We start from the raw sequence: 25,404 nt of genomic DNA on the forward strand, positions 1-25,404 counted from the left end.
TAAACTAGGGGTAAGGAAGGTGCATCATTACGGCTTCGAGCTTCTACATTAATTGTTTCATAAAATAAATAATAATAAATTCTAGAAAATTCCAAAACCTGGTCAAGCGCGACTCAGACTCGCGCATCGAGGGTTCCGTACCTACAGAAGAAGAAAAACAGTTAGAATCACTTTTGCTAACGAACCGTAAAACTAACTTTGCTTGTAGAGGCTTAAAAACTACGATATTTTTCCTGTATAATATAGGTACCTACCTCAACTCCTATTGACTAGAATTATTTTAGATTTTTCGATGGGTAAACTTTGGAGATAAAGGGGGGGGGGGGGAGGTATTTTTTCAACGAATGTGTTTATGAAAAAATAATTAGTATTTGCAACTTTCAAGGGAAGATTAATATACCAAGCCCAATCTTTACCTGCACATTCTGAAACAGATTTTATTTATTTTTATGCAACATGGTTTTTTATTTATCGTGCAAAATAACCCTCGGTGCGCGAGTCTGACTCGTACTTAGCCAGTTTTTAATTTTTAATCTATAAAATTATTATTGGTTGATAGGTAGGACGAAAAGCCTAGTGGTTAAGACGTCGGCCTCTTATTCGGGAGGTCAAGGGTCCAATCCCGCGCACGCACCTCTAACTTTTCAGAGCTATGTGCGTTTCTAACAACTAAATATCACTTGATTTAACCGCGAAGGAAAACATCGTGAGGAAACCTGCATGCCATATCATGCCACGCCACTTAATTCTACAGTCCGTCACCCAATCTAATATTTTTAATATTATATACTTAGGTATATTAAGTATATTGGCGGATCTATTTTTAGTCTAGGCAAACACTATCTAACCGTCTAATGTTCTTAGTTTATTTTGAAACCAGTTAAGACTAAAAAAACTCAATTTATTTGGATTCAAGGGGTGTTTACCTAAATAGTTGCTTTAATCGGGCTGTAAACATACGAATTTGGGTTCTTTACTTTAGGCAGATTGTAATTTGTATGAAAATTCGCAGTTCGTTCGACATCTTACGCCGTGTGGTCGTGTACGACGATCGACAAATTGGCACAGTGCCCGGCATAGTTTGAAAAGTTTATTAACAATCTGTTGGCGTAGAAAAGTAATATTTTATACAATAAAACTGAAGCTTTTATGATTTGTTAATATCTTTTTTTAATTAATGTTTTACTGTTGATTTCGGGACTTTAACATTTTCATCAGCCTATTTCGGTAAGTTATTGGCAATATTATAATTAGTTTGTGCTGTTCTATTATATTAGATAAAAGACGGCTTATTTATTATAAACGAAATTTTAGACGACATTTTAAACTTTATTATAGACGAAAGGTTTGTTTGTATGTTTGTTTGTAATCAATAAACTCTTAAACTACTAAACCGCTTTTAATAATTCTTTCACCATTCCAAAGTTACTTTATTTAGAAATGACATGGGCTACAAAATTTACATATGTACCACGGATGAGGTCGCGGGCATATGCTAGTTAGGATGATTTTAACGATTATATAAAATAAATGCGAATTGTACATACATCGTCCGCGTAGACTACACAAATTTCAAACCCCTATTTCACCCCCTTAGGGGTCCCTTTTTTAGCGGATGTCTACGTCATAATAGCTATCTGCATGCCACAGAAATCCGTCCAGTAGTTAGAGCTGTGCGTTGATAGATCGGTCAGTAAGTCAGTCACCTTTTCCTTTTATACATTTAAAGATGCGAAAATGTGTTTGTCTGTCTGCTAGCTTTTCACGGCCTAACAGTTTAACCGATTTAGATAAAAATTGCTACAGAGTTAGCTTACATCTGACGTCTTATGTCTTATGTCTACCTATTAGCACCTGTTAGTGACAGAGTTGCGGAACTGCACAAGTTACGATTGATAGATAAAAAGTTACAATAGTTAGGCCCAGATGGAATCGCAGTCAAGTCAACAGAAAAACTCTCTCTCCCGTCGTATTCTTTATTGCTCTGTCTTCATCGCTCTCCAAATGGTAGGAACCTTAGGTGCATAATGAAAGAATGAAAGAATGAAAGAAAGAAAGTGCATTTATTTGTTGTTGGTGTCACAGATAAAAACAAAGTACAAATGTAACATTTTCATCTGTGACGCCACAATACACGTAATGGGTGTACAGCTCAGCATAATGTCTTACATCATATGCGTTAACACGCATTAGATGCAGGACGCTGATTTTCAGCTGTGATCCGGGTGACGCGGTTTACAACCGTCACAGTTACAACCGTAAATTATAAATATAACACATACATATAAATTATTAATCTTTAAGTTATAAATAAAGCATGTGTGTGTATATAATATTTGTATATTCTACATAAACTACATAAATTGTGTTAAATCGGTCTTTATCCAGTTTTACGCTCGTTACTTCCTGAATAAATCGGCTCCGGATGAGCTGTATCGGTTTGACGTCAAAAACACTTATTAGACTACTACGAGATTTATAGTATAAATTACCTTATGCTCGCGACTTCGTCCGCGTGGGCTACACAAATTTCGAAATCCTATTTCACCCCTTTAGGGGTTGAATTTTCAAAAACCCTTTCTTAGCGGATGCCTACGCCATAATAGCTATCAGCATGCCAAATTTCAGCCCGATCCATCCAGTAGTTTGGGCTGTGCGTTGATAGATCAGTCAGTCAGTCAGTCACCTTTTCCTTTTATATATATATATATACTTAGATTTTAGTAGGTCAGTTTTAAGAAATATCACCAAACTCTAAAAACAAGATATTGTTTTTTGACAGACACGACAGTCAGACAGACAGACGGACAGACAGACTAGACGTACGGACAGACACAGAGTGAGCCTATTAGGATCCTATAAACATTCATTTTTTTCTTTTGAAGTACCTACCTACGTAACCCTAAAAATATTAATGAGTTACTATATTTATATCGAGTCTTAATATTATTACCATCTATACCATTTATATGAATAAATAAAATTGAAGTTATCTGTGATTTCGATATAATTAAGTACTTTAGGCTAAGATTATGCTTTTAATCAATTCTCAAAACGCATTTGAAAACGTTTAGAGTTTAGACTTTAGACCCTATCTTCGCAATCGATGAACCGATTTCGACTTGACTTTCTCTTTGTAGAGTACATACTTTTCACCGCGAGAAAAGGGGATTTTTAAAAACCTAAATCGACTACGCCGTAGTCGCGGGCCAAACAACCCAACGAATTTTCAAATATGGAAACTTCAAGTTGAAGCACTACGTTCGTCGTGTCGCAGCTACGCGCACGCCCAGCCGCTACAAGCAGCTACGAATTTGATTGAAAACTTACAAATTTCCTCGCCTTATTTCCAAGATATGAAACTTCAATGAATAAGACTGTAGATTTTTTTATTATCTTAATTTTTTGGGACTTTACTTTACTAGATAGACAGTTACGTTTCTGTGGCTATGACTATGTACCTACCTACCTTGCTAAAGGTATTGTTAGCGTTCAAATCGTCGTGAGTGACATTAATTTATATTATTTACTAGCTGATGCCCGCGAAATCGTACGCGTGGATTTAAGTTTTTAAAAATCCCGTGGGATCTCCTTGATTTTCCGGGATAAGTAGCTTATTTTTATTTATTTATTTTTATTTTTCATGTAGGACTGAAATTGTAGTTACATAGTTATAATAAATTAAGTAACATTGGAAATGCTTATCTCTAAATAGAGATTTCTTCCAGATTCCCATTCAAGGTTGTGAGTAAGGCGTACTAAAAAGTGGAATAGGTACAGTACTAGAATAATTATAAAATGAATAACAGAATCCTTAGTCACTCTCCGGGTCTTAAACTATAGCCATGCAAAAATCACGTTGATCCGTTGCGACGTGATTAAAGGACAAATTAACAAACCAATAAACCAACAAACAAACACACTTTGGCATTCATAATATGGGTAGTGATTTCAAAACATTCCCACTGCTCTAAACTCACCTGAAACGTGCTATTTTTATTACTTTCAGAGTTACTATACAATAAAATTGTAACAAACGCCTTTTTACCTGCCTAGGGACACATTCAATAAAACTATTCTTCGGGTATTACATTGTGAAAGAGCATCAATCATCATTAATCGATAGTCTAATTCAAGAGAGAGCGTAGGATCGGTACACAATGTATGTAGTATGTACTATAATAATAACTATACAGTAATTATTATGCCTTAAATAAAGCCTTTTAAAGTCCAAATAAGTAAATTGATTTTTGGTATTCAAGAACCTTGACAAAAGAAAAATCAGGGGTTCATCGTAAAAAAAATAAAGGTTCGAATAGTTGTTACTACAAAAATCTATCTAAAATATCTAATATTGGATATAAAATTAGATAATATACGTTATCATGGAAATTCATGTATTGTAGTCGACTAGGTACTTTCGGCTTGCTTTGAGTTAAATTAATACGATAAGATTGTAACCTGGCGGAACTAATTCTGTTTACCAAATAATAGTTCTGAAGTAGATGTTCCAATTATAGTTTTTTCATTAGTAGTTAAGTTAATTTACGTTTAAACCTAAAAAAGTACTAACTGTTTTGTATTATTATATTATATATACAGCCCACAAAATATATATAAGAAGTTCTGGAGATGAAATTCGTAATAAGATTACTAACTTGCGCGAAGAAAAATGTTTTTCCGTGTGATTATTAAGATTGCAGAGTAAAGAATTACAAGTTCTCCACATGTCTGTGAAAAACGTTTCAATATCATTTACCTAACTCGTTTCTAAGATAAATCTGGATTAGTAGATAGACAGATTATCAACTCCCAAAAATGTGCTCATAAGTCATGACTCGTAAGTCGTAACATTATAGGTAAGTTGTGAGCCTAAAAATTCTAAGACAGACACTAATATTATATTAGGTAGACTAGTTTATGTTTGCGACTACATCCGCGTGGACTTAGGGGTTGAATTTTCAAAAATCCTTTCTTAGCGCTCTATGTCATAATAACTATCTGCATGCCCGCAAATTTCAGCCCGATCCGTCCAGTAGTTTGAGCTGTGCGGTGATAGATCATTCAGTCAGTTAGTCACCTTTTCCTTTTATAGATTTAGATATAAAGAATAGTGGAAGTCCACAGGCTGAAATGATAATCATAAAGATAACCCAACCAATTTATTTGCAAAGTTATTTATACCTACTAATTTTGTACTTAACGAGAGACGTTGATCATATTCAGAAGAATGTTTCATTATACTTAACATCCAAAGAGACCCAAATTTCATTTTGGAATTTTGCGTTCTTGGCATCCCTATTCCCTACTGCGATCGGATCTAATCTCTTGTATTATTTAACTGTCAGACCCTAGTTAAGGTCAACGCAGAAAACAAGAATATTGCGTATTTAAAGTATTTCTAACTAGACAATAATTATTTTGAAAAGGGAAAAGCGAATACTTACCTTATGTTGTATTGTAGAGTCACGTCTGTGCGTCACTACTTTTGCCGACCGATTTTTTATATAAAAGTTAAGCTGTACCACGATTATTGTATACTTACTCTACGAGTTTTTACGACGGAACATATTATTATCATCGTATCTCTGTCAAAATAATAGGGATTTCTCAGAGGATTCTGGCTGTAGGAATATTGTTTACTATATTATATCTAAAGGCCGAAGTGTAGTTACATCTCTGGTTAATTTTCGTTATACTTAACTACATCGGATGCTAGAGAATTCACTTCAAATCATTTCTGTATAAATGAATTGTAATCTGCTGCACTCCATCACAGTATTAATAAAAACAGCAGATACCATTTCTATTAACTTTTCATGTTTCTATGGTTAGGTATGTGTCTATTATAGAAATTTTTATTTAACTCCAGATGTTTGGAGATCGAAGTGAAGCTCCAATATGTGTACCATTATGAAAGAATAATTGATTATTATTATCTATGAAAAAAAGGTAGAACACGAGGCTATCATAACACAGGTTTATTCAAAAGAATTCTTTTATAATTCATATTCAATAAATTTTCCCATATTTTATTAAAATAGACTTGTATTAATTCTATTGTAATAATTTTCAGAACAATAATTTTGGTGGAATGGTAACTAAATAATATTTACCGTATCCTCAGTTACCTAATATTTTGTATTTCGGTAAATTAGTAATAATTACATTCGCAAAAGATTTATAAATACAGCCAAGGGACTGTCCGAGCGACTAGGGGATATTTCAAGAGTATTTGTGTTACCAAATTATGTACATATTATTATGTTCATCGATTCTCCCATACTTGCCAAATTACTCATGAGATTTTGATATATGACGTCATAATGAATCCAACATGGCGGACGTTACCAACAAAAATACATCAAGAAAAATTAAAACTTTGATAAATGTACCGAACCTGATGTAAAATGTTTTTTTAATATTACTGTCTTATTCTAGCTACACAGCTAGCATTCGGCAATTATTACAGAGAGGCAGTTTCGTGTTTTTGAGATAAAATGCGGGTTCGATTTATAATCTGTTTCTAAGATTTCTGGAAATTTTTGAATGCAATCTTTGATTCAGTTTTGTCTTGTTTAAAATCGATGCCATGGTTCCATACACCAAATTCGTGTTTGTCTAAAACATTTGTCTTGAACTGACCTTTCTCAATATTACACTTGTATTGTGTTATGTATACCTATAGTATTTATTTTGTATGCAAATGTAAAACAATATTCCAGTGAGGGTCCGCACCACTGACTGATTTTATACCACATTTTTCACGTCGCTTTTTATTTGCAAGCGGAATTGAATACTTTAAAAAATATCTATCCGGCATTTTATATTCTTGCAACCATTAGTTATCTTTGCACGCATTAGTTATTATAAAAAATGTTTATTATAACACATTCGTTATTCTAGCAAATATTTATTGTAGTGCGAAGAAAATAATGTATATTTTGCAGATTGATTTACAAAAGATCATGCAATTTTGTTCAGTGTCTTAAAAATATCCTTTTAGAGACTAATAAAAGTTTTTTGTTATTTTATATTTTATTTTTCCTCTATAGATTTTCATGGACTTCATTATATTTTTTAACTACTTAAGTATTAAATAATAAATACTTATAGTACCTACCTACCTATCTCAACTAGTTTTTATTACTTTATAATCATAATAAGAAGATATTAAATCTCTAGAATGATGTTGCTTTTAAAGGGCTGATAAAATTTATAATCGAATAATGAATTTAAGGTGAAATGTCATCCGTCTCTATGTAAAAAAAACCGGCCAAGTGCTTGGCGGGCCACGCGCAGTGTAGGGTTCCGTAGTCACAATTATTTTAACCTCGAAAAACAGATATAACTCCTTATCCTGTAAACCCTACTTAGCCATGATAGTTTTCCTTTAAAATTGATTATATATACTACTGCTTTGAATTTTTCACGTTCCTATAATATCTACTACCATTTAGCTGATAACTTGACTCTAATAAAAATTAGCACTTTAAAACATCATATTTTACAAACGTATCTAGAAATCGAAAATTGATGCTCCCACTCCCACAGTATTTTTAAAAGACCTATTCAACGATACCCCACACAATGGGGTAGACGAGAAATAAAAATTCAGCCCCACTTTACATGTACGGGGAGCTACCCAAAAAAAAATATTTATCACAATATTATTCCTCCACTTTGTCGGCGTGATTAATATTTACACCCATGCCAAATTACAGATTGCCAAATTGCCAAATTTCTAGCACTAATAGTCTCTGAGATTAACCGAGGATGGACGGACGGACAGACGGACGGACAATAGCACTTGTTCTGCTTTACAGCAATTTCTTCAACAGCATCTGTTCCAGTTCCGCCGCCGATGATGAAAATAGGATAATGTCATCAGCGAAACGGAGGTTTGTTAGCCTACGCCCACCGATTTCAACACCCCTTTCCATCCACCCTGTAGCTAATTTCTTAAATACTTCTTCTAGTACGCATATAAATAATTTTGGAGATAAAGGATCACCCTGTTTAATGCCCTTTTCAATATTGAATGATGGGCCGAGGTTTTCTATTTTCAATGCTGCAGTACTATTATAATAAATATTTTTAATTAAATTCACATACATAAAATGTATGTTCCGCTTTTTTAGGGAATCAAAAATTGAATCATGTGTTAGACTGTCAAACGCTTTTGAATAATCTATGAATGCAAGATAGAGAGGTAAATTAAATTCTGAATGTTTTTCAATAAGCTGATTAAGGGTTTGTAGGTGATCGGTAGTGGAGAGACCTCGACGAAAGCCTGCCTGTTCTGGTGGTTGATGTTTGTCTAACTCACCTAGTTAAATTAAGAGGCTAGTCTTGCTAAATATCTACTGGTATCGAAAATCAATTTTATTGATGTGGTAGGTATGCCTGCGCCCATATCATTTGAAGTCCGCGATATAATAATATAATCTTGCTAGTAGAATATAGATAGGTTTGAGATATACAGCATCATCAGTTGCCATTGTGTGTCTGTAGTTAAAAAATAATTAGAGACTAGTTGTCCGTCCGTCTGTCCGTCCGTCCATCCTCGGTTAATCTCAGAGACTATTAGTGCTAGAAATTTGGCAATTTGGCAATCTGTAATTTGGCATGGGTGTAAATATTAATCACGCCGACAAAGTGGAGGAATAATATTGTGATAAATATTTTTTTTTGGGTAGCTCCCCGTACATGTAAAGTGGGGCTGAATTTTTATTTCTCGTCTACCCCATTGTGTGGGGTATCGTTGAATAGGTCTTTTAAAAATACTGTGGGAGTGGGAGCATCAATTTTCGATTTCTAGATACGTTTGTAAAATATGATGTTTTAAAGTGCTAATTTTTATTAGAGTCAAGTTATCAGCTAAATGGTAGTAGATATTATAGGAACGTGAAAAATTCAAAGCAGTAGTATATATAATCAATTTTAAAGGAAAACTATCATGGCTAAGTAGAGTTTACAGGATAAGGAGTTATATCTGTTTTTCGAGGTTAAAATAATTGTGACTACGGAACCCTACACTGCGCGTGGCCCGCCAAGCACTTGGCCGGTTTTTTTTACATAGAGACGGATGACATTTCACCTTAAATTCATTATTCGATTATAAATTTTATCAGCCCTTTAAAAGCAACATCATTCTAGAGATTTAATATCTTCTTATTATGATTATAAAGTAATAAAAACTAGTTGCGATAGGTAGGTAGGTACTATAAGTATTTATTATTTAATACTTAAGTAGTTAAAAAATATAATGAAGTCCATGAAAATCTATAGAGGAAAAATAAAATTTAAAATAACAATATAATTTTTAGCGTACCTACCTAGATAATTAAGTCCATTATAAACAAAATCTACCAAAGAAAACTAAAACGTAAAAAACACAATTTCTTTCACCATCTACCTACGCATTTTTAATTAAGCGATGTAAACACACTGTATACATTAGAGGAATTTTGTAATATCGTTTGTGATATCTCATTGTAGAACGATTTTTGTTAAAATCCATGATCAAAGAGATGAGATGATTGGAATCCAATAAAGCGTTATTTTTTTGTATTTTTGTTTAGTCGTTTTGGTCTAGATATAGATACTTGTTCCTTCCCAACATAAATGTTTGTACAGAAATAATAATCTTATTATGAGGTTCAATTCAACAATCAGATAAGATTCTTTCAACAAGTTGTCTTTTGATTTTTAAAGAAATGTTTTTTACTTGTAAAATAATACTTATTGTAGGAAAGTGCGAAGTAGATATCCGGACTTTTTACGTAGCTATTAACAATTCTTAGGTACAGTACGCGGCCAAAAGTGAGGAACATCGATCTTTAGAAGGAGACAGCAGATTTTTAGAGCACTGTCTCGGTCGTTGAGACCGACAAAGCGTTATATGGGTATGAGTGACAGAGAAAACGCTCTACAAAGATGAAATGTCCGATAAAGGCCGATGTTCATCACTTTCGCCCGCGTACTGTAGGTATGGTACTTTTAACTTTGTTTAAACATTTTTTGGAAATGCTTTTGTGCTCTATATTTAGTCAATGTGATATGAAATTAGGTAAGCACCTTAGAAATCACAAGTTGTTATATTTTCAAATGCAAAGCAGCGTAGGTACCATTAGCTACCTGCTCTACGGAAAATTAGTGTTGCTGTGCAATAGGTACAGAGGCATACAAATACCATAAGTCATAAAGAATTATACTCGTTATTGATTTGTTGAATTTTGGCTAATAAATTCCTACCGACACAAAAAGCAATTCATAATTTCTGAACAAATACTGCCAACCGTACCTGAAAGAAACACGTATTTCTGTCAAACAAGACTGATTTAAAACGCCCTGAGTCATGATGGGATTGTAAATAGGATTTGGTTATTTTAAAAATAACATAGCATGGGCTGAGCACGTAACATGTTCTGTTTTGTACTGAGTAAATTTTTACTGAACATAAGTTATGGGACAAGTGATCAATGGAACAGAATATCTTTTGTAATTTTATTCGTCTCGGATTTATACTTCGTATACATTACTTTGCTTTATTTCTACTAGAGACCCGCTCGACTTCGCACGGGTGCAATTTTTTATTGAGGATCTTTTATAAATAATACTTGTCCTGACAACGAACACAATAAATAAAAATCGGCCAAATCGGTCGAGCAATTTTCAAATACATGCAGCAATTGATTTTTATTTATATAGGGACATTTTATGTTTAAATACGGATTTTTTTTGCGTAGACTTGTGAAACAATTTTTGTTACATGCATACACTATACAACCGTATAAACTTAATGATTTTCGGGTTTGAGCTTACCAACTTGAGCTTGAGCTCGGGAACACATTTTAAATTTCAAGTAATATATTATGGTCATTATTTCAAAAGTTATGGTTGTAAGGCTCAAGGACAGACCGATGGTTTAATTGCAGATTCATCCCAAGTAGAGTCAGAGACAACCACAGCACAAATGAGTACTAGCTGAACAAAAAGTAGAGTTAGATTTTTATTCAGATTGCGTGGACATTTTAAAAGCAAATTGTTACTATCACTACCTACTATATTACTTATCCATTTATTCACTTTATTAGGTGTTATTTTTACTAGTTGTTCAATTATTTTATTTAATATTATTTATTATAATTATATTATACTTATTTTTTAAACATCTTTTTTAAAAGGAAAAGGTGACTGACTGACTGACTGACTGACTGACTGATCTATCAATGCACAGCTCAAACTGTTGGACGGATCGAGCTGAAATTTGGCATGCAGATAGCATATTATGACGTACTTAGGCATCTGCTAAGAAAGGAAAATTCAACTCCTAAGGGGGTGAAATAGGGGTTTGAAATTTGTGAATTCCACGCGGATGAAGTCACGACCATAAGCTAGTTAATTATAATGTTGAAAACAGGTGTACCCCTGTAATGCTGAAACATTGGATTTAAAAATAGGATTTAGTAAATTAATGTTATTGATGTACGTAAATTATTCTATGTATCATACATCAAACATTTCATTACGAAATTTATTATAATAATATAAGCAAATCGGAACGAAAAAATACGCTCCAAAGAATCCACCGTATAATGTAAACATGCACGTTTGTATGCTCAAATTAGTTTGACTTATTTAGGATTAAGTCTTGATTTTGGTATTTCGTCTTTTGCGGTTGAGTTAGGTAAATACCAGAATTTGGCAGAATTTCTTTACATATAAGTATTTTGAAATCCAGTCATACCGAGGTAGAGTTTTATAAGTAGGTATCTAATTTTCAGTAAAATCAGTCTTTTGTCAGGACTTTTCAATTTCATTTCTGGTTACCCTGAACGGAGTAGGTAGGCTACGTCTTATTGTGTTTATATTCAACAAGCCGATGCCCGCGGCTTCGCCCGTGAGTTGGATCCTCGAGTTCAAAAAGTCTCTATTTGGTAGGTACCCCTAATATCAATTTAAACTGACAGTTTCTAAATCCCATCAATTTTTGTGGTTAAGTCCCGTACAGCATCAGGATTGAGGAGTTGGAATCCAAATTTTTTATGGGACATTGTCGCTCTATAGATTAAAAAAAATACTTAAATCGGTTCAGAAATTTTGGAGATTTCGGTTTTTGTAAGTCGGTTAAAAAGTAGCCTATGTCACTCCTTGTTTAATCCTCTACTTCTTTTTTAGGAAATTCCGTTCCAAAGATAGCCCATTCAAACAGACAAACGGACAGACATAAAATTTAAAATTGTTTGATTTAGTTATGATACAGTTCAAATAATCATATGAGCTTAATTTGAGGTACATAGGTACCTACTATTATTTTCGAAATTACAGACAGACACTTCAATTTTATTTATTATAGTATAGAAGTATAGATATAGATTAACGATTAAACAAAATATTTATTTCTTAGCAAGTTAGACATAGGTTATCTACTACCTACTTTAATCCGTGAAGTGGCGATAATTCGCAACAGGAACATTAAAGCGGCGACCTTTTTCAGGCAATGACAAATACATTATTTCATAAAGCCATTAAGTTTTATGAGATACTTTCGCACTTTACGCTATGATTATATTTCACTGAGACGTGTTCATACTGAACTATAGGTAAATAACTGAAGTAGTTTACCTATTTGATAGATATTTGCGCTCCTCATCTGGAACATCCTGTATCAAAGCAGGTACCTATACAATTATTACAGGTATAGGTAGGTATATCTCAGCTTCGGGATTTGTGTAACTTGACCCTTGACGCTGACGAATTAGGTACTTGTCTTTACTGACGGAGGACATTACCTCTCAAAAGCCTAATTTTCATGCATTAAGTTGTTAAGTAGTTAACTAAATTTTTACTTAATTTTAAGTGACATAATGCATGTAAACAGTGAATTTAGTAATAAGTTGCAAGTTAAAATTTAGTGTGCAAGAATAGAATTTTGTCTATTTTTTTCGGATAAGTAGCCGCGCGCTCCCCACCCCGCGCAACCCCCGCCGGAGACTACAGCACTTTTGGACAGGTTAAAAAAATATTACAAAAACCTACTTCCAAAACCACTACAAAGTATAAAATAACTTTTGTTTCTACACGTGTATGTATGTTGAAGTCGGGCGAGCTGCAGGCTTTGATTTCTAATTTCTTTTATTATGCTTGCCCGACTTCATACATTCATACACGTGTAGAAACAAAAGTTATTTTTTACTTTGTAGTGGTTTTGGGAGTCGGTTTTTTAACTTTTTTAACAAAACTTTCGAAATCCACACTGCTTAGGAGTTCCGTGCACCTTGCAGCATCAGGATTGAAGAGTTGGGTTGGAGTGGAATTCAATAACAGATCTCTGAAACAATCTCTGATTAAGAGCTCAAGTCTATTATTAACTTTAGTATTAGAATACATTAAGAATTTAGTTAGGTACTTATTGAGAACCTGTTCGTTTACTAATGCTGTATTGGTATCAAGTCGATAAAACCATATTTATTTAGTTGAGACTAGATTTGCCTGCGATTTCGATTGTTATAATTTAGGTTTTAATTTTTTAAGATAAAATATAGCCTAGATCTGTGCATAGTCTTCTATCTGCCAGCGAAAATCTCGTGAAAATCAGTCCAAAGATAAGTCAAGATAAAAAAATGAAATGACAAAAACTATTTCAAAAATGTGTTTGTGCCATAATAAATAACATAACGGTAAATAACCGCGTCAGCTTTATAAAAAGCAGCTATTTCATAACCAAAGATTTTACATTCATATTATTGTAATAAAAATACTACTAATAATAATACTAATAATAATACTTTCTTTCTTAAAATTTCTCACTTGAACGTTTCTGTTATAAGTCGGAACACAAAATGCTACATCAAAAAGTACTCATGTAAGCTTACAGAAGAATGCTGAACGAAGAATATGACAAAACATAACTTTCAATAGCACTCTTCATACTCAAGGTTTTTTATATACGATACTAACTTTCACGCGAAGGCCAGTAGTTTACTTACATTAAGAGTATAATAAATCGACATCGTTGCGTCAGCTTTTTGTCACGAACACGCTCAAAGTGCTCTTTGTAATCTTACAATCTTGAAATTGATTACAGCATTTTGGTTTTATTGCTCCTGTTCTTCGGGAAATTCCACCGCAATATACTTGAGATCTTATGAATAATGGGCAATTGGGGAATTTATATAATTTATTGGAGGAATCGTAGCTAGATTCACCTCCTTGGAAGCAAATCCCTTCCTTATTTTTTTTTTGCTGAATTTATTATATTAATTAGTTGAGAATTGAGATCCGTGTCTCCGTGATGAATCGTTTTTTCTCTGGAGGATTCGGCAATAATTCGATATTCGATATTATAGGATTTAGCTTTAATTGGCTCTCTGCGGGAGGATTGGCGTTAATATGGCTTATTACCACTCCAAAGTGCAGAAAAAATTAAAGATTATATAATTTAACGGTAACCCAAGCCCATACTCCCAAGCGATCTAGTATCACGTGGCTGTCTCTTCTTTCACACTTTACTCTTGTGGGGGCACCTTAGCACAACAACTGACTTCTATCATTTTTCGCAAGTAGATTTTTCTCCTGTACTTTTCCATGTCACAAAAGTTCCGATAAAATCGAGCCTATCCAATTTTTAAAGGGCTTATCTCAATAAATATGCTTGGAAGTAAATCTCTTCATCATTTTTTGCTGAATTTTGGTTGGAAATTGAGACTTGAAATGTGTATTTTCTCCTGACGATTCAGTAATAATTCGGATATAAATCTATAGGATTCCGTTAATTGACTATCTGCACGAGAATTTGCTATAATATGGCTTGTTACTACTTCTTAGTCAGAAAAAATAACAGATTATCTAACTCAAGCCAATTCATAATCCCAAGCGATCTAGTGCTACGTGGAAGTTAATTAAAAGTGTTTTGGTTAATGCGGTTATGACGATTCTTTCACATTGTACTCCCATGGGGGCACCTGAGCTTAACAACTGACTTCATCGTTTCCTGAGAGTGGTTTTTGTAGTTTCCCATGTCATGATTTGCCCCAAGTTTTAATAGAATTTAAGCCAAGCTCCTCTAATTTTAAGAGGGGTGATCTTTGGAATTACCAATTTATATCTAACTCTACTGCCTCAGAGGATATATTATTATGTACAATCCACGTCCAGTCCACTGACGCTGATAAGTGTTTGAGTTCTGAGAGTGTGAAATGTCTACCGCCACTTAAATGTCTTCTTACCTTAATGAAGCAAGTGTAATTACTAATTAGACATCTAGGCGAACTTAGCATCATTTCGTATGATTGTCGTAAAGTCTGTCTCTTTTCGTCGTATTCCTTATTTCTGAGGGTTGTGATTCGTGACACCATTTCATTTGACAATGGTAGGGATTTTTTTACAATGATAATGCGGTGAGTTACCAAATTATTTCACAAGCGAAGCCCTTCTTGCGAAAAAAGCACATCCAACGAAAATAAATAAAAATTGTCGGACTCGCATACGAAGGATTCCGTACCATCGTACTACAAGAAATAACACTTTTTTTTAATTTCCATGGCGGCCATTTTGAATTTTTTATTATTTGTTGTTATAGTGGCAACAGAAATACACATCCTGTGAAAATTTCAGCTCTACCTATTATGACAGACAGACGGATGGATGGACAGCAGGCTTAGTAATAGGATCCCGTGGGCACCCTTTAGTTACGGAACCTTATAGAGAAAGCTGTTTAAAACTCTATCATTGTACGCACTACTCTCATAATACTTCCTGCAATTTTTAGTTTAAAGATTATTTACAACAAAAATATCTACAATGTAGATAAATAATCAAGATAGTACAGAAACAATGTAGATACCTTTGTGTGTGTGTGTGAGCTACCCTCGTTGGACCACAAAGTGTAATTAATGGGTAACAGACGTACCGATTGTTACGTCAGTCGTCAGTTCAATTTCTTCTTGTTCGCCATTAGGATGGAATCTTTTGTAATCCTATCCTCTAATCAGCGGGATTGCTTAGATTTTGTTTAAATAGTAGGTGGTTACCTATAATGTATTACAGGAACCCCATGAGAGATCGGCATTTGTGGCCCTTTCAGGCATTACTCGTTTAGAGTAGTTAGATAGTTTTAACTATATAATATAAGTTAACTTTTAAAATTAGACGCAAAAAGCTGATTCACTTCAAAATAATGTGGACAGAACCATCCATTAACATTATTTTGAAGTTATGTTACAAATACTCACACCCATTAAAAATGAAATAATTTCGTTTCTTTATTATAGTTATCTAATTTTAGTATTTGTTATTCAGGATAACACTGAAATTATACACAAGTTTCAGTTTCTAATATGTAGCCGTTTTTGACTAAGAGCGTCGAATTCTCTCTTTAAAAGCCACCCATTTCGTATGGAAGCCCCCCTAAATAAAGTAATTTTTTTATATTTTTTTATGCAATATTCGACTGAAGGTCATCATTTTACATGTTATGTTTAAATTTGAAGTAATAACGTTTAGTTATTCAGAAGGTATACCTAAGGCTCTGACAGACAGCCAGACGGACAAGTGCAATTTCACTCAAGCAGACTCAGAGATCTTCGCTTCGCTCGGTCAATAAAAACAAAACATGGAGGAAACTCAAAGGGCGCATGAAGGGAAATTCAAGGCTTGTTGGTGCCGCCGCTCATGCTTAAGCTATTATCAAAAACGCCTTTATCTGGTAGTCACGGGTTCTGCTAGATATTTTTACAACCAGTCTAGGTATACCTACTGAAACATACGACTTTTAATACAAAACTATAGTAGGTATCAATAACGGCCTTCGCAGATAAGGAACGATTGTTCGCGGAGGACAAAAATGGGTCACTAAGAAATGCATCGATAACTCACACGATGGACTATGGCGTATACGATGGTGATACGTACGGCGAAACACCGTAGTAAAAGATGGGCCTTTTGTCCTCCATGGACAGTTTAAAAAAATTGAATCTCTGTAAAATATTAAAAAAAAATTCGGAGCGTTGCGGCAACACGACGCGACGACACGCAAAGTTTAGTTACAAGAACACTGCCCAAATGCGCGTGAGAGATTTTGTATAAAGAAGAGAAGTTAAGACAGTGGGCTTTAATAGTGATGATAAATTAAATCCAATGATTACTAATGAAAGTTATCATTTATCAATTATTTGTCAGGTAAGGCCAAATACTAAGTAATTAAAAATCAAGCAAAGCATCTGCTGTATTATTTCAAAGTAAGAATCCTAATCATCTAAACAGGCTTCTATAATAATTAGAAGCTAACAACCTAGTGTTTACTTTTATCTCAATGTATAAAATAAATAGCACAAGAGGGTAGGTGATAAATACAGAAGTAAAACCAACCAAGTCGAATAATAACTGAATTGTATTTGTTCAGCATTGATCTATTTATATTAAAATGAATCTACCACCCATTTCGCTAAGGTGTTTAGTCATGGAGAAGAAAGGGCAAAGAAACTCCATAACACACATCTTTTAAAACATTAGAACGTTGAGTAAAGTATTAGGTACATATTTGGTACACAGTTACAACAGGTAACCTATAAAAGGCAAATGATTACATTACATTATAATAAAATATAAGAATACTTAACTTCAGTAAGGTCCGCTGTGTTTGCTCTGGGCTGTCGATACAAGACTGTCCCTTCTCTGTCGAGGTAGGGTACTTTTATAACACTGCCATCGCAAACAAGGCGGATGTCGACTATCACATGATCTTTATAATCATTATTTATTTTAGGTTTGTTGACAAAAGGCATGTTGATACACCCAATTTACAATAATAAAATCAGTGACATTGATGGTCCACGTATTAATAATTTACCATAATAATAATCGACTTAAATTGACAGTTTACACAACATTATTATTTCACATAATAGCTATTGCCAACTGTATGTTGACAATAGCTTAGTATAATGTCACTCTTAGTACATTGACAGTATTTAATTTACAATGAATAATTAGTTACCAGTATTGACAATTCACATAATATCATTTATCGTATTGTCACATTCCTAAATATTAAATTAAACAACATACAAGAAAAGATACCATTTAAACCACACTCTTTCCGTACATTGATATTAAATCCGGAAACGGAATAACGATTCTGTTTTAAATATCACAACAAATACTTATTTAAGACTCCCAAGTTTATGATTAGATGAATTTTAGCATAATAATTATGTATCCAATTCTATCGTAATATAACACGGCCATACTGACAAGTACTTCGTTCCCGAAGTACATAGGGAAATTAGAAAGAAAAGAAAAAAAATCTAGCTAAGAGCTAAAATAAAAAAAATAACTGTAAGCTAAAAAGATCTATAAGCTAAGGAAGATCTATAAGCTAAAAAGATTCATAAGCTACAGCTACCTAGTTTAAATGTCCCTAACTGGCTGCGCCCCATAATTTACTGTTTAATTTTTTTTTTTTTTGTATAATATGTATAGTTTTTTTTTATTATAATTAGTTTTATAAAGCAAGGGGTCTTGTACTAGACTCTTGCCCAGTAGAGGTCATTACTAGAACTCGCTACTTACTGGCACCGTCCGAACAAGCCGTCTAACATTACCAACCAATATTTTTTAACTTTTTTTTTTATTTTTTTATTGGTACTAGTAATGATTAGTGCCAGCAGCCCTAACTAACTGGCCTAACCGCTGCCCCCCCATAAATGGGTCTTGTACTAGACTCTTGCCCAGTAGAGGTCATTACTACACCTCGCTACTTACTGGCACCGTCCGAACAAGCCGTCTAACATTACTAACCAATTTTTTTTATTATTTGTTTGTTTTTTTTTTTTTTTATTGGTACTAGTAATGATTAGTGCCGGGCAGCCTAACTAACTGGCCTAACCGCTGCCTCCCCATAAATGGGTCTTGTACTAGACTCTTGCCCAGTAGAGGTTATTACTAGACCTCGCTACTTACTGGCACCGTCCGAACAAGCCGTCTAACATTACTAACCAATATTTTTTTAACTTTTTTTTTTTTTTTTTTTTTTATTGGTACTAGTAATGATTAGTGCCAGGCAGCCTAACTAACTGGCCTAACCGCTGCCGCCCCATAAATGGGTCTTGTACTAGACTCTTGCCCAGTAGAGGTCATTACCTAGACCTCGCTACTTACTGGTACCGTCCGAACAAGCCGTCTAACATTACTAACCCTTTTTTTTTTTTTTTTTTTTTTTTTTTTTTTTTTTTGGGTCTAGTAATGATTAGTGCCGGGCAGCCTAACTACCTAGCTAACTGTCTGCCGCCCCCATAAATGGGTCTCGTACCAGGACATTACTGAATTATCACCAATAAGATGTATCACACCAATGGTGTAATACCAGCACTGTCAAGTCGAGCCGTCTAACATTACCCGACCAATGAAAAGGGCAATGATTAGTGCCAGGCAGACCTAACTAACCTAACTCCCTTTGTTTTATATGTTTGAATAATAAAAATTGTCCCCTTTGGGAATAATAACATCCGTTTCATACGGGAATAAAAAATTGTCCCCTTTGGGAATAATAACATCCGTTCCATACGGGAATAATAACATTTGTCCCATTCGGGGATAATCATTGGTTTTTTTTTTTTTTTTTTTTGTTTTTTTTTTGTTGGTTGCTACATTCGGGAGTCTTAACATTTTGTCACATTGTGAGTCTTAACATTTTGTATCCATTGAGGATTTTTTTTTTTTTTTTCTTCCTTTGTTCTGTCATTTAGCATAAATTATTAGTATGTTTTATTACCATTCGGCCATCTTGATAAGTACTTCGTTCCCGAAGTACATAGAAAAATAGAAAAATGCAGCCAGTGAACTTAAATGAACAGCGGCAACAAAAGTACCGACATAAAAAAAATATAAGATTGCTCCATTCACAAAACGATATTCAATGATTCAATGTCAATGTTACTGTCATAAAAACCAGGATAGCCAGACGTCAGACCGAAATCAGAGTAGAATAGAATATGTTTTCTTTGTTGTTACCAAACAATGTTCCCCAATGTTAATATGTATACGGTTACTACTATTACGGTTAAAGAACTTTATTCTCACTAAGAAATAAATTCACTTACATGAGAAATTTAACAAATAAACAGTAGGCATCTTATCCACACATCCACTGCGATTTTATACAAAATAAAGTGGGTAGAAATAGAATTGGCAAAACACGGATTACTAGAAACGGCTTGGTAGTAGTATAATAGTAATAATATCTGTACCTATGTGTATGTATTACATATGTATTATAGTAAGTATAGGGTTTATAGTATATAAATGTATACATATATCGCACCGACGACACACTGTCGCAACCCAAAACATGTCAAATTTGAGTGACTGACTAACTGTCGTGATACCCTAACCAATATTGCATCATCTTTAGTTACATCTAAATTCGACGAAGAAGGACGTGACAGTTTACTGTTTAGACCGCATTAATTCAAATTGGAACGATATTGTTTAATCAGGTATGTAAAAGTTCAACTATGAATTCGAGTTAATACAATATAGCTGATTTAAACCTAAATAGATATTTCTAGTGTGTAGGTGTATTTCTAGTTATTACACTATTATCGATTCACAGAAATGAAATTTAAAATAGTATTTTCACTTAAGACACCCTTATTGGTTTAGTAAGTAATTTTAATGTGAACTAAATTGTGACCAGTGGGGTAGTAATTTTAATGTGAAGCTGGAAACCAAACGTTATTTTTCTGTTGCTTTGACACCAGCATAAACAATTAAACAAAAATATTAAAAGACGAAAGAACTGCTCGACAAAATATGATTCCCAGGACCTATTATGAATCTTACTTTCGAAGTTTGACTGGTTGATTTTAAGTACTTAAATAAAAAATATTGCTGTCATTTTGATGCTAATTATTAGAAACAGACTGATGTAAAACTAGTTTAAGTATACTATTATTATAGAAATACTATTATTTAATTATGCCTAGCTCCAATTTAGTGACTACGTACAATTACTGTTCAGTTACAACAATAGCTGATTATTTAAGTTAAAAAAAATATTTTGATTGGCTCTGTTTTTTTTTTGTATTCAAGACAAATTTTGATTATTGTTTTGGAAGGTTTTTTTTTTGTTGAAAAAGGCAGAAATTGTTGAAATTAAATTATTACTTTTTATAAATAAAAACTGATTATCAATGTCCAAATCTGAATGTGAAAATTATTTTTTTGGAGGGAACTATAAAACTTAAAACTAAATTAAATAATTGTTGTAACTACAAAATTATACTCAAAACCATAAGGAAAAAGGCAACCATTATTTATAGTAACTCAAAAATTTTCAGCAATAACTAGACAACTAAAAATTAACTCAAAAATTGCGAATTACAGTTACTACCTGTAATTTTGAAATAATTAGTAAATGATAATTGCGTTAATATTATTTATAAACCTTATAAAGTATTCAATTTTTTATAATCTATAACAGGAAGTGAATAATCAGTTTTTCGTCGATTCTGAAAAAGTCATTCTCTGAGTCACGACAGCACTGCATCACTAGTGCGACACGTATATTTAAAAATGTTTATATGTTTGTATTTTTTTTTTTTTTTTTTTATAGTCATGTATGTGAATTTAGTATGAAAATATATTGTAGTTATATTTATATGTAAATATGTAATGTAGCTTATGGTTTTTTTTTTTGAGGTATTAATTGTAAGTAGGTTATATTATTGAAACCATTTATTGAGTAGTATAAAGTCATTTTGTGCATCTGTGATGATTGTGTGTATTGAGTTGCCATAGTAAAATAAACATGTATCATCAGCGTACAACAGTATGTTTTCTTTTAAACCTATTTCATTTATACTATCAATATAGATCAAGAATAACAAAGGGCCTAATATTGATCCCTGAGGAACGCCAAATGTACAAACGAAACAACAAACAAAACGTAAAAAAAGGTTTTGGTTTACTCCTATGATCTCCAGTTTTTTTTTTATTACCGCTTGAATAAATATGTTCTTTATTTGATTTGTATGTATATGAAACAAACTCAAAACAGGAATAAATTAATAACACGTTGTAACGTAGGTATTTCCTAAAATAAAATGTGGGACGTATTATTATTTTTAGTAGGATGACCAATTGAAAAAAAAATAGGTTCCTATTTACTTGATTGGTTTGTCAAAATAATAAGATAAAATAAAATCAGGTTCAACCTAACCTCAAAGTTTATTGCTGATATGTGGGAACAATAAGAATATTTTATTAAAAAGAAAATACTTTTGAAATGAGATATCTCGACAAAAGAAGATTAAATAAAACAAACTATATTTAAGGGGAATTATTCTTAAGCGAAGTTATAATAATGTTATAGAGTTAAGAATAAAATTAATGTAAGAAATCTCAAAGAATTTGTAGTTGTATTATTATTATTATTATTATGTATGTGGAAACAGAAAAAAATGTTAAATGTTATAATAACGTCACTGAGTAAAAAAAAATACTTGAGTAGGCAATCTGCTTTGCGTTGTTTTAAGAAAAGGAAATTAGTTGAACGACAAAATTGTTCGAATGGACAATCTCTTGTGTTGTTTTAAGAAAAGACAAATAGTTGAATTATTTTAAGAAGCAAAATAAATAAATATAGTTTATGTTTAAGTTTAATTAATCAGAATAAGTTAATTTCTTCAAGTTTTGAGCTGTAAGTACGGTGCGATTTCTTAAAAACAAACCTACTGATTTGTTTGTTTTTTTTTTGTTTCGGTATATCATAACGTTCTAAATGATTTCACATCTACATATACTTTATCAAAAACCGTTCGGCCAATCTGACCTCTAACTAGACTTATTCTTATCCAAATAAATTATACCACAACACGTGGTTTATCTAACTAATTAAAATCTTTTATGATTGCCCTCACAAAAACTTTTTCATAGAAACAATACCACAAACGTGGTTTTAAGATCACTTTAAAGCAGCACATAATTACACTTCACTTATCTTTCACAATTGGAGCGACGCGACGTTTCGATCAGCGGTGTCACACCAGCACCAAGTGCCGCTGACAACAGCGTTGCCCATCGCTTTGTGATCATCGGGCACCAATACCAAGTGCTGCCGATGACAGGCAGTAGCCTGTTGCTTCGAGGAGAAGCCGCATCCACGATTGCTAAAAGCATTTGAAAAGTATTAGTATTACGACAAGAAAAGAATTATCGGATCCCACTTCTGATGAGAGATTTTGTATAAAGAAGAGAAGTTAAGACAGTGGGCTTTAATAGTGATGATAAATTAAATCCAATGATTACTAATGAAAGTTATCATTTATCAATTATTTGTCAGGTAAGGCCAAATACTAAGTAATTAAAAATCAAGCAAAGCATCTGCTGTATTATTTCAAAGTAAGAATCCTAATCATCTAAACAGGCTTCTATAATAATTAGAAGCTAACAACCTAGTGTTTACTTTTATCTCAATGTATAAAATAAATAGCACAAGAGGGTAGGTGATAAATACAGAAGTAAAACCAACCAAGTCGAATAATAACTGAATTGTATTTGTTCAGCATTGATCTATTTATATTAAAATGAATCTACCACCCATTTCGCTAAGGTGTTTAGTCATGGAGAAGAAAGGGCAAAGAAACTCCATAACACACATCTTTTAAAACATTAGAACGTTGAGTAAAGTATTAGGTACATATTTGGTACACAGTTACAACAGGTAACCTATAAAAGGCAAATGATTACATTACATTATAATAAAATATAAGAATACTTAACTTCAGTAAGGTCCGCTGTGTTTGCTCTGGGCTGTCGATACAAGACTGTCCCTTCTCTGTCGAGGTAGGGTACTTTTATAACACTGCCATCGCAAACAAGGCGGATGTCGACTATCACATGATCTTTATAATCATTATTTATTTTAGGTTTGTTGACAAAAGGCATGTTGATACACCCAATTTACAATAATAAAATCAGTGACATTGATGGTCCACGTATTAATAATTTACCATAATAATAATCGACTTAAATTGACAGTTTACACAACATTATTATTTCACATAATAGCTATTGCCAACTGTATGTTGACAATAGCTTAGTATAATGTCACTCTTAGTACATTGACAGTATTTAATTTACAATGAATAATTAGTTACCAGTATTGACAATTCACATAATATTATTTATCGTATTGTCACATTCCTAAATATTAAATTAAACAACATACAAGAAAAGATACTATTCAAATCATACCCTTTCCGTACATTGACAGTATTTAATTTACAATGAATAATTAGTTACCAGTATTGACAATTCACATAATATCATTTATCGTATTGTCACATTCCTAAATATTAAATTAAACAACATACAAGAAAAGATACCATTTAAACCACACTCTTTCCGTACATTGATATTAAATCCGGAAACGGAATAACGATTCTGTTTTAAATATCACAACAAATACTTATTTAAGACTCCCAAGTTTATGATTAGATGAATTTTAGCATAATAATTATGTATCCAATTCTATCGTAATATAACACGCGCTTGAAAACCGCAGCGTGAAATTTTTTATTCATTTTCCTTTTAACTTAATACTTCCTTGCAATTATTCCAATATTATCATCATCATCAGCATCATGACAGACCCATTGCTGGCCCACTGCGGAGAACCTCAATATGAGAAGGGTTTGGCCATAGTTAACCAAGTCCAAGTATGAAGCATAAGCAGACTTCATACACATTTGAGAACATTATGGAGAACTCTCAGGCATGCAGGTTTCCTCGTGAGGAAACCTGCATGCCTGACATATACATATATGAATATAAAAACATCGTGATGTTTTCGCTCACCATTCTGATATAAATAAAATTTCGAATATAAATCGGTCAATATAATATGCGGATGATTGGAGGCCGGTAGGTAAAATTAATATGATACTCGTAATAATAAATAATTGACCAATCGAATATTTGGGATTATTACTCTCTCTATTTCTTAAAGAATCGGTACAAGATAATGATATTATCTAATCGCAATCACCGAGATGATTGAATTGGTTTAACAACCGATACTAGAATACATGTAATAAAAGAAATCTTGTCGCATCGATACACAATTTGAACGCGGGACGGGGAAATTAAATTTTCCGGGATACTTTTTCACTCTAAATACGAAGCATATTTTCTGAATACATAAAATACTAGCGACCCGCCCTGGCTTCGCCTGGGTGCAACGTAGATATTAATGTGGTGTTATTGAGGTGTCATTGCCTCGGAAACTCTCAATTGAGAGGATTTTTTTTCGACCTAATTCACATTATTTCAATTTCTCTAGGGATCTCTAATTTGATTTGATGAATTTGAGAATTAAACTAGTTATAAACCTTCCTC

At 33.0% G+C, this 25,404-nt stretch overlaps 1 protein-coding gene across 1 annotated transcript in view; it reads left to right on the forward strand.

Annotated features, from left to right (window-relative positions):
- The first annotated feature begins 1,031 nt into the window (after window positions 1-1,031).
- LOC117984118 (orexin/Hypocretin receptor type 1-like) overlaps window positions 1,032-25,404 on the forward strand; it is a 46,520-nt gene continuing 22,147 nt past the window's right edge. The window contains exon 1 of the mRNA XM_034970770.2: window positions 1,032-1,227. The gene's annotated coding sequence lies outside the window, so the exon portion shown is untranslated. The remainder of the gene's footprint in view (window positions 1,228-25,404) is intronic.

Source organism: Maniola hyperantus, chromosome 7 (genome assembly GCF_902806685.2).
Source record: "Maniola hyperantus chromosome 7, iAphHyp1.2, whole genome shotgun sequence".
Classification (NCBI taxonomy): Eukaryota; Metazoa; Arthropoda; class Insecta; order Lepidoptera; family Nymphalidae; genus Maniola; species Maniola hyperantus.